The sequence below is a fragment of the Pan troglodytes genome, chromosome 2 (genome assembly GCF_028858775.2).
Source record: "Pan troglodytes isolate AG18354 chromosome 2, NHGRI_mPanTro3-v2.0_pri, whole genome shotgun sequence".
In the NCBI taxonomy this organism is placed as follows: domain Eukaryota; kingdom Metazoa; phylum Chordata; class Mammalia; order Primates; family Hominidae; genus Pan; species Pan troglodytes.
In genome coordinates, this window is record NC_086015.1 from 117,704,285 (window position 1) to 117,718,486 (window position 14,202).

Genomic DNA, 14,202 nt, shown 5'->3' on the forward strand with positions numbered 1-14,202 from the left:
ACCAACCTATGGGACTCTGGCTTATCGTGTTTTCTTGCAATTTATCATTTCTCTACCTGGTCTGATGTCCTCACATCAATTTAAGATATTTTAGTGATTAAACACATTTTATTTTCTCAATCTTATTTTTTTTAACCTTGGCAGGGCTGATTTATAATTTTTTTTTCAGTATAATTTCCTCTTAACTGTATCAGTCAGGATCCTGGCAAAAATAGATGGCACATGCAAAGTTTTTAGCTAAAGAGGATTTAATGAAAAAATTGTATTTGGAGCTGCAGATGAGATTAAGGGACCTCAAGAGAGATAGCACCAGCTACTAGCAATAGTAGAGACTGCCAGGTACTAGTAGTAGTGGAAAGCTTTAAACCATTTAAACTGAAGGGGCAAGTAAAATGGTGATGAATTCTGAGTCCAGTCAGAATTGGAGTTGGGAAGGAGGGCTGAACTAACACATTTCCTGACCTCTCTCTTCCCCCACTTTCACATCTCCTGCTGATGTCTCCTTTTGGTCAAATTCAAAGGGAAGCCCAAGGACAAGAGAGCCTGGGTAATGTAGTCCAGAAGGCCAGTCTTCTGGGTCACACATCCGGGCAAAGAATGGTTCTGGGGTTTTTTTGGGGGGTAGAATGGGGTGGCAAGACTAATCAACATATGTGTTCTTCTCTCTTATACTTTCAATTATACTTTCTGGAAGGAAAGACAGAACAAACTAAAATAAGTTCTGTCTTAGCTTCCATGTACCTATTATGTCGAATTGCCACTCACAGAGCAAGAAAAGAGAATGTAAGCTCAGCCGAGCAGGGATTTTTGTTTGTTTTGCTTGCTGCCATATTCCTAGTTCCTAGAACAGTGTCTGGCATATAGTAAATGCTCAGCAAATTTTAAATGACTGAGTAAATATACTCACCTCTGCCGTGACAGACTTTATATATATATCATCTCATTGACTTATCACAATAATCTGGTTAAGTAGGCAGGGCCACTGAGCATTATTGTGCAGGTGGTATGGGGGGTGGGTAGGTATTAAAATTTAATATGTGCCTCCCCAACCCACTTCCAAGCCTTGTGACTAGGCCCAAAGCATTGTCAACCCACCAGAAGAGATATACTTCTGCAAATGATTCACATTTTAATTTTTTATCCTCTTTATTGATTTTTGCACCTAGCAAGTTTCTGTTTTATTATTATTATTTCTCTTTTATGCATTGGAAAGCCAAGTTTCTAAATAGCAAAGACTGCAAAGATTATAACCCAATCTGTCCATTCTCTAGGGCCCATGAGAAGTAAAAGCAGGCACTGGCATTCTGCACAGATGAAATACTTCCTACGACAGAAATACATGCTCACTTGTGGACTTCTCTGTAATCTGTAGGCAACATAAGCTCCTGATTTCTAGGTCTGGATCTGGGTTCTCTGTAGCACAGGAAGGTAAGAGTGATAAGAACTCTTTTCCCTCTTAAAGGATATAGAAACTTTTAAACCCATCTGCATCATAGTAAGGCTGTGTTATCTGTATCAGCATAGTTACTCTGTGATGAAGAAAAACTCAGAAAACTATCCAGATGTGGGAATTTCTCGGATATTCCTTGCACTTGAACTTAAGGATGAATGAAGGTATATACAAGTAAGTTCCTTGTGTGGGTGTGGACTGAAGAAACTATGTTTGATCTTCTGTCATGTCTTTAGTCCCCAGTAACTCAGTCCTATTAGTACTATAGAACACATTCCCCTCCGGGAAAGGCAGGCCTGTCTATCACCTACACAGCAGCCCCCATCAACTATGATTCAGTTGACTGGAAGCATTAAAGGTAAAAAAGCAACACAAAATAAAGCAAAACTCTGGCTTCATCCCTTTAGGTTTGATTTATACCAGAATAGCTAAAGACATAGAAATATGAATGTAAATATCCTACCTGAAGCCTAAGAGGGATGTTAGTCTCCCAGGTTTAGCGTTTTCCAGTAACATAGAAGTCTGTAAAACACCATCCCATTACCTGCCTCATAACATATAGGAAAACTTGTGAATATAACAACTAGTTATTGTTTTAAAATGTGTAATTAAGTTATTTTGCATGCAGAACTTCTAAATAATTCAAATGACTGGCTTTTCTATTGGAAAATAGCATATATTCATCTGTTATTTCAGCAATGATTAATGAATACTTGATATCAAACTTTCATCAGTATTTTCCCATAGGTATCATATCTCCTACCCCAAATTGTTTCTGTACTTTTCCTTGCAAGGTCTGTACTTCTCCTACATAAATGCCTTGCATGGCGGGAACTAAATCAACTACACAGACCCATACATCCAGAGAGCAGAGGTGAGCTGGATACAAGTGGCTTAGAGATGTGGTGGAAGGAGGCCAGAGCTCCAAGGGAAGGGCAGCAAGGAGACAACAGCATGGGTTGCAGCTCAGACAACAGGTAAATAAAACCAAGCAAAGCTGCTGGTCACAGATTTGACCAGGGTGGCAAGAAATGACAACCTACCATGAGATTCAACAGTGGCACGGAAGGATGATGAGAAGCAAACAGATTAGGAGAAGCTGCCACCACCGTACATAGAGGCACAGATGACCAAGCAGAACAGCACCAGTCCCTGCAAGGTGTGCTCAGATACAGCTCGGCACAGCCATCTGGCCAGGAGGGAATGATAATGCACATGGTGTGCATTGCAGCCGGGAAGTTGAGAACCACTGTGGGCACCTCAGGACTGAGTCTGGTTACCCTGCTGATCCAAGAAATGAAGCCATCTAAAATTTTGCCTGCTTTCACAATTTTCTGTGTGTGTGTGTGTGTGTGTGTATTAAACAAAGTGAACTAAGAAGCCTTTTATTGGAGACATAATGTACTCACAGTAGTTTCAAAATCAATGGTGTCACTCTTCAGGTAAATTACTCCAAGGCTTGGGCCTAGTGCAGATGTTCATTGGGGCAGGGAGCAGAGAGCGGCTGCATCTAGATCAGACAAAAAACAAAAATAAGGTTGTTAAATGAACAGGTGATGGTGATGGCAATTATTTATTTTGATAGGAAAGAACTTTGGGACTTGAGTGAGAGGTTGGTTGTTTGGTTCTACATCTTTGCACCAGAGAATGGCGAGGTATGGAAGGGAGAATGGAGAGGATGTTGTCCAGGCTCCATTTTCAGTGCTTTCACCTAACTGCCTGTGCAGCCTGGGACATCAACAGTACCCTGTCAGTGTGGGTGGAGCTGATTTTGTGGTTCTGACTTAGAAGCTGAGTTGTGGGTGACAGTGGGGGAAGGAAGTAGAAACAGTGTCCTTCAACCTTCCCACAGTTGATTCTTCTAGTATCCTTTTCTTTTTTTTTCATTTATTATATTTATTTATTTTTTATTCACACATAAAAATTGTATATATTTATGGTATAAAACATGATGTTTTGATACATGTATACATTGTGGAATGGCTAAATCAAACTAATTAAAATATGCATTACCGGCTGGGTGTGCTGGCTCACACCTGTAATCCCAGCACTTTGGGAGGCCGAGGTGGGAGGATCACGAGGTCAGGAGATCGAGACCATCCCAGCTAACACAGTGAAACCCCGTCTCTACTAAAATACAAAAAATTAGCCAGGTGTGATGGCGCACGCCTGTAGTCCCAGCTACTCAGGAGGCTGAGGCAGGGGAATCGCTTGAACCCGGGAGGCGGAGGTTGCAGTGAGCCGAGATTGCACCACTGCACTCCAGCCTGGCAAAAGAGCAAGAGTCCATCTCAAAAAAAAAAAAAAAAAAAAAAAAAAAGAATTACCTCATGTATTTATCACTTTTTCACAGTGAGAACACTTAAAACCTACTCTCAGTAATTTTCAATATATACTACATTCTTATTAACGATAGTCATGAGGATGTACAGTACATCTCTAGAGTTATTCCTCCTGTCTAACTGAAATTTTGTGTCCTTTGACTGATGTCTCCTCAGCCTCTGGCAGCCACCATTCTAATTTTTGCTTCTATAAATTAAGCTTTTATAGATTCCCCATATAAGTGAGGTCACGTGGTATTTGTTTTTCTGTGCCTGGCTTTTCTAGTACAAAAAAAAGCCTATTTTTTCCCCATATATCATGGATGACCTCTAGATTCATCCATGTTCTTGCAAATGACAAGATTTCCTTCTTTTTGAAGGCTGAATAGTGTTCCATTGTGTACTTTTACCACATTTCTGATATTCTTGATTTCATTTCAGTCTCTCTCTCTATTGCTTAGTTCTTAATGTATTCTAGTGACACCCATTGATCTGGGCACGTTCTGAGCATTCCCTCTGTCCTTCACTGCAAAGGCTCCATTTTCTTCCATAGGCTCTAACCCTGAGGACACCGAATTACCCTATTTTTTCCCCTATACCTCAGTCTGCTATTCTGCCTTCTTCACTGGCTTATTTTCTTTCTTCTGTTCTCTAAATGTAGACATTCCTCTAGATCCTCTCCTCAGGCTTTTTCTACCCCAGTCCTCCCTGACCTCAACAATCACTTCTCCATGGAGAGCATCCACATTGCTATCTTTAGTTCTAGCTTTTCTACAGAGCTGCACACCCACATTCTAAATGACAGCTGATTATTGGTTCACTCGTTCCTTTGTCCATTCATTCAGTGTTTATATAGCATCTATGAGGCACCTGGATGAATACAACAGGGTCTCTAACTTTGAGAAGTTCACATCGCCATCAAATACTACACAGGCTTTTCTAATTCGAAAGTTTAGAACTTAATTCATTGTCTTTCCTTTAAAATCTGTTCCTTCTCTAGACGTCCCATTTCTTGCCATTGGTATTCTCTTCATCCAGTTACGTGGGCCTACAGCTGGGGAGTCATCTTTAATTCTTCCGTTTTTTTTTTCTTCCTACATCCAATTAGCTACCCAATCCTGTAGATTCTACTCTGATTGTGATTCCTGAATCAATACCTGTTTTCTATACCAACCCCTATTTCTCCCTTTGCTACCTACTGTGAGAACATCTATGAAAAGCTCCTGACTGGTTTCACTTTTCCAGTTTTTCTTTACCTCTTGTCCATCCTTCACACAAACATTACATTAATTTTTCTAAAGTGCCCTTCTAAACATATCACTTCTTTGCTTACAGTCCTCCTTGCTTATTGGATTAAATTCAAACTTCTCAGTTTGGTATTCAAAGCTGCTACAATGTAGCCCAGTCTAGTTTCTCACTCTTATCTCTACACTCCATTCTACACTCCAGCAAAGTCCTACTCTTTCCCACCATGTTCATGGTATTTCTTCCTTTCTTTCAATGTCTACATGTAGCTTCTTCAAGGGCCATCCAAATGCCACCTCATTTATGAAGCATTTCACAAAGGAGAGTGCCCTTCTTAAATATTATTAGCACATTCTGTACTACTCCCTTTGCATATTCTACCAATTAGAATGGTTATTTGTGTAATTTGTCTTCCTTCTTCATAAGCCCTTTGAAAGCTGAGACAATTTTTACTCTGAGTACCCTATAGTGGGTCATGACTTCTTGCACGTTAAGTTTGCACTACGCTGATAATCTGCTGAACTGAATTTAAAAAGAATAAACACTCTTGCCTTGAGTCATAGAAACGGGGACTAAATTGAAAAGACCTAAAAGCTCATCTGCTTCAACCCCCTCATTTTTCAGATGAAGAGATGAAGGGAACTGACTTGCTCAAGGTCGCATCCTTGTTAGTGGCTGGGCAAGGATAACAGACATGAAAGGCCACAGATTAATATTTATCAGTGCTTACTTGGCACCAAGAGGCCCAACAGATCATCAGTAATGACAAGACCAGAGAGAGGGAGGTTGGGGTGTGTAACCTGCAAAAATATATTGTGTTCCAAAATATAACAAATTTGCTTCATTTATTTGCTTCAACAAACCGAACTAATAAATATCTTTTATAGTTAAATGTTGTCTAAAAAATGAGGGTGGATTTAAAAAACAAGGAAGCAAAGTTTTCTAACATTACCAGCAGAAATAATTATGACAATACTGTCAACACCACTGGGGAGGAGGTGCGGATGGTTAATGGGTACGAAAAATAGAAAGAATGAATACGACCTACTATTTGATAGCACAACAGAGTGACTATAGTCAATAATAACTTAATCGTACATTTTAAAATAACTAAAAGAGGGTAATTGGATTGTTTGTAACACAAAAGATAAATGCTTAAGAGGATATATACCCCATTCTCCATGGTGGGATTATTTCACATGGCATGCCTATATCAAAACATCTCATGTACCCCAGAAATATATACACCTACTATGTACCCACAGAAATTAAAAACAAATAAAATGTTAAAAATACCACTGGGGTGATAAACTCAGGCTGAAAATAAGAATAAAGAAATTTCTCATGCTTTGGAAAAGCTGTGTGTTCAGCTGGAGTTCTTGGTGAAAACATGCAGTAATTCCATGGTTAAATTCATTACTTTGTAGAAACAAACTATTGGCAATCTGCTATTATGCCACATTAACACTTCTTTTTCCACCTAGCTTAGCCTAGTACTCATTCTCTAGGTTTGTTTAAATGTTTACTTGTTTTTCTTTCCTTATATTACTAATTTACTTGTAGAAATGCATAGACAATTGCCTCCGAGTCTGTTCAAATTTTCTTGCCTTGTTCTTCTCTTGTAGTAGAGGAAACATTAGTTGTTTCTCTTCTCTATCCTTATCCTCAAACAGAATCATTTTCTCTCACCCAAAGATGAAAAGCCCAACAAAACATGCTGTGGGGCTAATAGTGTTTACCTAGGTGAGGAAAACAGACTTTTCCAGGGAATCTCAGTAATTATTACTTGGCCAGAAAAGCTCAGCTCTTAAATGTTAGCTCCAATACTACAAGACCTCATCTGCATCTCCCAGGTGAGCGCTTGACTCACTGTTACTCACCAGAGGAAAACCTTGGTAGGTAGCATTAATCAAACTCTTTTTGGCCAGTATGGTGGAGCCATGCTATGCATTGAGACATCCATTAAATAGCATCACCCCAGCAGCCACACAAACAGCAAAATGGGCTCAAGAGCTCTTCATTGTTCTTTCTAACCCGTCATAAGGCTGGACAGATTATTGACACTTCACCAGATAGAACTTACTTCTCCTTTTGCCCCCTGGCAACTACATTAAAATCATAAAGGAAATCACTCATCAATAGTACATTGCAGTGAAAAATTATCTGGCAAATTTACAAATCCTTTGTGTAATTATATAAATGTACATTTTAAATATATCTAAAATCTGATTTACATTGTGCATTTTATAATTAATACAACCATAGTATGTCTGTCCTTTAATTAAATCCTTCTTTCTCAGTCCCACATCCTGCTGCTATAATCTTACTTTCATTTTTGGCAAATTGTCACCTAGCTCCATCTTCTTTCCCCTTTTGCCTTAGTACACACCTGAGCGTCTATTAATCAGAACCACTGCATGGTGTGTCATGTTTTATTGCTTAAAGGGTGGTTACACTCTAAAAAAGATTCGGTGAGAATGACTTCATGGGGTTTCACATTTATTCTCTTTTAATGACTTTCATATCCAGTGTACTCGGTTTTTAAGTCAAAAGATAATTTTGAGGGGCTGCTGATGCCACAAATTCTCCCTAGAACCTGAAAATCCAGCTGTTGTCTCTGCTTCTTACATCATCACTGTAATAAAGAATCTGCTCTTGGAACCCGGCTGGCAAGTTTCTTGATGGTGTCAGAGGCGAACAGACAGTAGGTCACTTCTCTACAGCCCGTTTCATTGTTGGCGTTTCTGCAGATCTGTCTTGGAAGCCCTTAGAGAGCAGAGCTGTTATGAAATACACCGCCACATATCAATGTAAGGAACTTTCTGCAGATGTCTACTTTGAGTATGGCCTGTCCCAGTCCTAGGAAATCACACCACATCATTCTAAAATTATAGATGGGGGGTTCATGATTAAAGTTTACAAGAAAGGTAATAGTAACAATAACAGCTAGCATTTATTGGATGTCTAAATTTTATCAGGGACGGCACCAGGCATTTTTATAAATGAGTATGTTCTTGTTTAACCCTGATAGCAATGCTATGGTGTATGTTTTAGTATACCCATTTTACAGATAAGGAAAAGTGAGACTTAATGGGCTTATGTAACAGGTCGAAGTTTAGAAAGCTACTGGATAGTGAGGCCAGAATCCAAACCCAGATCTCTCTGAGTCTAAATCTGTACTCTTTTCACTATATAACAACTGTTCCAACGCAGCATGGACACGGGACACATTTCTAGTTCCCGCTGTGATCACAGCACAAGGAAGATGCTTATTTCCACGATGGTTCAGAGCCACTGGAAAGATCTGGGAGCACAGACTCCAGGAGAAGGAACTATTTCAGAAACTGCCAATAAGTATAGTCCCTTCCCTCCTCCTTTCTAATTGCAGATGAGAATGTCTTCTAACAGTCTTCTCAAACTCTAATGAACAAACGAATCACCGAGGGCTTCTGATTCAGCATGTCTGGGGTGGAGCTTGTGATCCTGCATTTCTGAGAAGCTCCCAGGTGATGCTGATGCTACTGGACTGGGACCACAGGTCTTATTTCTGACACTCTCCTTTCTACTAGGGTTGTTTTTGAAGGAGCAGTTCAAGCCAAATAACTTGGCTAACAGTTCACACAGCCAGCTGACTGGTTTCTGATTCTAGGCCAGTTTGTCAGGTCATCAGGCATTACACAGAATTCAAGGAGTTCTTAGCATAGAGCACACTGTCAAAAAATTGTTTTTAGATCCCCAAGGGTTTTCCCCTCTCTCTGGAAATTCAAAATGATAATGTCTCTAACATGTAAAGTTCCTATTTTTTTACATTATTGTTATTTTTAACAATAATTATCTGGTAATAATTCAAATAACACCTTCCCTCTGAGAAATTCAATGAGCTTTACTAACCTTAATTGTCTAACAGCAATTCCCAGGTGAAGATAAAGCTGTCTCAAAGATCATAGTAAATTTAAAATTGTTCCACTTCCCTCGTTTCTTTGCCCCAAATGTAGTGGTGAGTTAGTGGGGACGGGTTACTAATTGGCAAAGGCCCACTATCATAATTTGAGGCACAGCAAATTTCATAAAAAGGATACATCTAAGAAATAATTAGCAGAGAGGTCATTGTGGGGAATACAATGTTAGAAAAAAAAGAGTTAGAAAGTGTAAGATAAGAAAAGAGAAAGCAAAATCAGGACTAGCTGATGACCTCCGATGAGACATTTAACCTCTAGGTGGCTCAGCTTTTCTATCTGTAAAAAGAGGAGGTTGGTTTTATGATTTTTAAGGTCCCTTAAAACTCTAATAGTCCCCTGAGAAGGAAGATGTGGGAATTAAGTAGCTCATCAACCTGTTAAACCATTAAACACGTTAAGGAAGTCTATTTGACTTTTAACTTTTTAGCTAATTACCCGAAACAAATTCCCAAGTCTACATCACCAGCCCCACCTCTCTGGAAACTGGTGAGAAAACCATTTAATGAATAAGGCACCAAAGACATCACGGCCAGATAAACTAATCAGGAACACCATCATCAGCTTACTGATGCTGGGATAACTATTTTACTTTTTAGGTTTTAGTTCCTTAATTAACCACTAGTTAATACCCATGTCCATAAGAAACACCTCTGATGGCTTGAAGACCCCTGGGATGGCCCTGCCAACACAAGGTGGAATCACAATCCCACTGTTTGTCACATTAAATCTATGTTAATTTTCTCCATAGAGACCTCTTGATTCCTCTTTGACAGTTCATAAACTCTGTTAATATAAGTTGCACATCCCATGCCATGAGCCTTAGCATTATCAGATACAGTTGATTCTTGTTTAAAATAAGAGATATTTTGGATCAGAGTACACGTAAAAACACACACACACACCCACACGCACAATCATGAATTTCTGGTTTTAATGAATCTGGCCTGGTGATGGGAACCCGTCTATTATGTCACCGGATACTGGAACCTTCTTATCCAGAAAGCCTGCCACAGGTCATGTTAATAAGGTCGTTTTAAACTCTGTAATGAGAATTCTAACATGAGCATGATTTATGACACAGCATTTTATTTGGTATTATCAGAGTTTCCTATACCTTACCTCTTGCAGTGAGTATGTGTTCTGAATTGACCATTATAGTTTGTGGTAAATGGAAAAAAGGTACAGAGAAACATCACAGTGGCATTACTCCAGATAACACACTCTGTCACTGTTCCCAAAGTGAACATCATTTCCCTCTTCCTGCTCCCATCACTTCAATAGTAACTTTGGCTATTATTGACTAAATGCTTACCGTGTGGCAGGCATTCAGCCTTTTCACAGATAGCTTTATTTTCTTACAATTACTCTTTGAAGTTGGGAATTATATTCCCATTTTATAGACGAAGGAGGTGAAACTGATACTCAGGAAAGGTACAGTTATTGGCCATTAGTCATGAAGGCAGAGGGTAGCAAAGCAGAGTTAAGGGCCAGGTTCTAACCACATGTTCTAGAGCTTAACCTACACCAGGCTCACAATCACCAAACCACTGATCTGCCTTCATTCCACTCCTCTTCATTTGTGGTCCCCACCATTGGCTTAGGCTAGATTCTTCTTCATGGCTCTCTCATGTCTTCTTGAATATTTCTTGAAATTTCTCAAAACCTTCTACACTTGATTTATGTTTTCCCTCCCTGTATTAATAATTTAATCCAAAAACTCATTAACACTTCTTTTCAACAGACTTTACCACCCCTTTTCTTAGCTCTCATACTCCTTCTAAATTACTCTTTTGAGGCCTCACATTTGACATCAAATGTTCCACACCCAGCTATTGAACTCACTTTCCCAGAAGCCCAAGGAATCTATTGTTTTCAGCTGGTTCATTAGTAGGCCCCAGCTGGCCTTACCAGATGTATTTGCCCAGTTTGATCTTGCCCCATGATCAACCATTTCAACACTGTCCTCAGTAACCATGCAGATTTCCTTCCTTTTCTAACTTTCTATGTGCAGTGCCTCCTTTTACATTCATCAACTGTGAATCCATATCACCATTCTCCATTTGCTCCCACTCTCAGAACAAAAGGCTACACATGCATGCTACCTGGACCTATGCTCCTGCCCACTGTTTCCAGGTACAACCTATGGCAGTTTTTCTTAGTTTGTTCTCCTTTTATGAAGTCCCATTCTCTTTTTCAGTTGATGAGCTAGCATCCTAGTTTAATAAAAGGATCTACACCATGCAGTGTGGTAAGCTTATTAGCTCTCATCTCCTCTAATATCTCTGAATTTTCATTATTTTATTTCCTCAGGATATATCTTTTCCCATGTTCCCTTCGTATCTTGAAGGTTATTCTCTCTACTTCTCTTTATCTTCCTTTGGTTTCATCAGGGATACTTTCTCTGTAGCTGATAGCATATCAATTTCTAATAGTACTAGATTAATCATCACAACATACCTTTTTTTTTTAGTCCTGCATTCAACTCCTGCCCTTCAAAAATCTTTTCAGATGGTGTATCTTAAAGTGTGTTTCATACTGGAACTTCAAGATGCATCTCAAAAAAAGTTCCTTGGTCAAGTAAGTTTAGGAAACACGAAAACTATATATTCTATTTTCAAACTCGCAAGTGTACACAGGATATTAAGGTGCTGGAAGCCTAATCTTTGTCCAGGCTTACTGGATTACAGACTCCCCCATCCCCCCTTTTAATGGAACACTTATTTAACCTCAGAATATGCTTCGGGAAAAGATGCTTTAAGGGATTCCCCTGGTTCCAAACTCTTAAGCCTGGGCTCGGAAATTCACTGACTCCCTATCAAATGAGTCCTCTCAGATTTCCTTTCCATTAATACTCCACATGGTCTAAACTGGTTAACTTACAGGGTGTCAGAAAGACTAAGCACATTTCTATCTCTGAGCTACTGTATATACCAGTTTGGCTGCTTGGAATACCTTTATCACCTTTCAAAAAATTATATAGGACTTTTTTCTCCTTCGGGGTCCATATATAAAAATGTATCCTTTATGAAATTTTCCCTTGTGAAGACTGCTTTAGCCCATAATGTTTTCTGCCACTTTTTAAGTACTTCAATAAATGGTTATGGTTTACTGCCTGTTTGCTATATTATTAGCGAGGGTGTAAATCCTCTTGGGTAGGAACCTTGTTTTATACACTACAGAGACCCCAGCTTTTTGAGCACAGTAGGATGTTATAACCATGTCATCGGTTAACATAAACAGAAATGGATGGCATTAAGACATGATGGTTTAAAACCCAATTTCTGTAGCTATTGGAATAGTTTAAGATGCTAACAGCCCAGGTGAAATGTTCCATCACAATATTGGGAAGAAACACTACCCGCCATCACTGCCATTGCCCTGCAAATGATACCATGTGTGTCTAAGGATGTGGATAAAGGCTAGATACAGAAGAGCAAAGGCAGCTCCGTTCTTAGGTGAAAGTAAGAATTTGCATTAGTTAACACCAAATGGCGATAAGATTAAAATAATCTAGGAACATCAAGTGATCCATGAAAGGAATCACTGGAATATACCAATGGTAAAATTACCATTCATAATCATTAAATCATGGTAACTTGATGAAAAGAAAAAGGATATTTTCCTACTTAAGGAAGTCAGGGTAAGTACTGTCTGAGGTTCCACTGTGTACTATTGTGCCTGGTATACAGAATGTGTAGCAACTATTTACAGAATCTGCTACTGCCTTCTAGTCACATTCCAAATTCTATCTCTTTGAATCAGTCTGGAGACACATTACATTGGTGAATTCAAGGCAGCTTGGCAACGACTGGCACAACATAAAACCCCAAACAATGAATTCCATCTTTTCCCATAAAGCTCTTTTATTGACACAACATACAACAGCGCAGGGCAGGTTGTCTCAGGCTAGTGTGTAATAACTAGATGTTAAGGGGCCCTGAGTTTTTCAGATTAGATGTTATCTGAAGTTGGGACTTAGCAGGTTCCCTAATAGTGAATTTTTAGTGGGCCTAGGACTAGAAGTTTGGTCTCTTGATGCTTAGTCAGGGAGTTTTATTATGTGAGAGAAAAAAGTATAGCTTTCTTTCTTAAAACTGCAGCAATTTCATATTTTAGCAGAAGAGAAAGTGCATTTTATTAGAGTATAACCTGTGGAGTATTTTGCTACCTTCCTGGATATAAAGCGGTATACAAACAAAAAATTTAATAAAAAGCTATTTTATAAATAAGAATGTTTACTTGTGTTTACCTTAAAATAGGTATAGCTTGTATTATGTAACATGTGAAATAGAAGGATAATGGTAAAATTTCATAAATAGAAAATTCTGTGTCCGTCTTCAGTTAAAATTCGTAACAGTATATCAGAGTGTTGGTTATTAGTAGTAATCAATAATAAGTATTTTTTAAATTGGAATGTTTATTGCAGGAGATTATTGGGTGGGTGAAGCTAAATGGCCTAGATGTTTTCCTGTCATGTCAATACTTAAGAATTGTCTTTCTGGGCAATTTACACATTTGAGAGTGAAAATGAAGGGTGGCCTGCCTATTGGGTGTGTAACAGGCCACTGGGGCAAGACTGCTATTTTCTGAGAGCCATGGGCAGTTTCTGTAATAAAGTATCTGAGTTTCTTCTTTTTGTAGTAAAAATAAATAGTTTACTTTTATGTTCTGGGTGAAGCCTGAGATCTCTGGATCTCTTTGCTGGATTTCACTCTTGGTGGGGGCAGGGAGATACTATTGGCAATGCTTTATATATATTGACTTAGACATGTTAAAGATTATGTGGTACTTTCATGAACACTCTAAAAATGAGTTCTCCCTATCATGAGTTGCATAGATGAGGAGATTGAGGTGGATGGGGTGAAGAGGAAGGAAAGGGCAGTTTAAGTGGGCTAGCTAATGAGTAGTAGAACTTAATCTAAAACCAAGGTTTTCAGCAGAAAATGCTTTTTCCCCCCCAAAATGCCATGGTTGTCAACAAGCTTTGTAGCAAATCTGGGGCAGAGCACTAGATGGAGAATCAGAAGATCTGCCTTGTCTTCCTGGATCTGGTAAGAACCAGCCGTGTGACCATGGTCAAGTCACTAACTTTTGTGAGTCTTATTGTTCTCACTTATAAAGTCATGAGCAAGGAATCAATGAATGGCATAATACTTGTAAGCTGTAAAATCTCTCTCTTGTAAAATGGTATTGACAATAATGTATGCTTTGCCTATCTTATAAAGTT

At 39.0% G+C, this 14,202-nt stretch overlaps 1 protein-coding gene across 50 annotated transcripts in view; it reads right to left on the bottom strand.

Moving 5' to 3' along the window:
* ZBTB20 (zinc finger and BTB domain containing 20) overlaps positions 1-14,202 on the bottom strand; it is an 830,436-nt gene that overhangs the window by 71,576 nt on the left and 744,658 nt on the right. For 46 of the 50 annotated variants that reach the window (XM_054682140.2, XM_063806117.1, XM_063806114.1 and 43 more), the window contains one exon: positions 2,860-2,960. The gene's annotated coding sequence lies outside the window, so the exon portion shown is untranslated. Of the gene's footprint in view, positions 1-1,913; positions 1,973-2,859; positions 2,961-14,202 lie in introns of all 50 variants that reach the window. The other 4 variants (XM_054682141.2, XM_063806109.1, XM_063806115.1 and 1 more) reach the window with 1 other exon arrangement.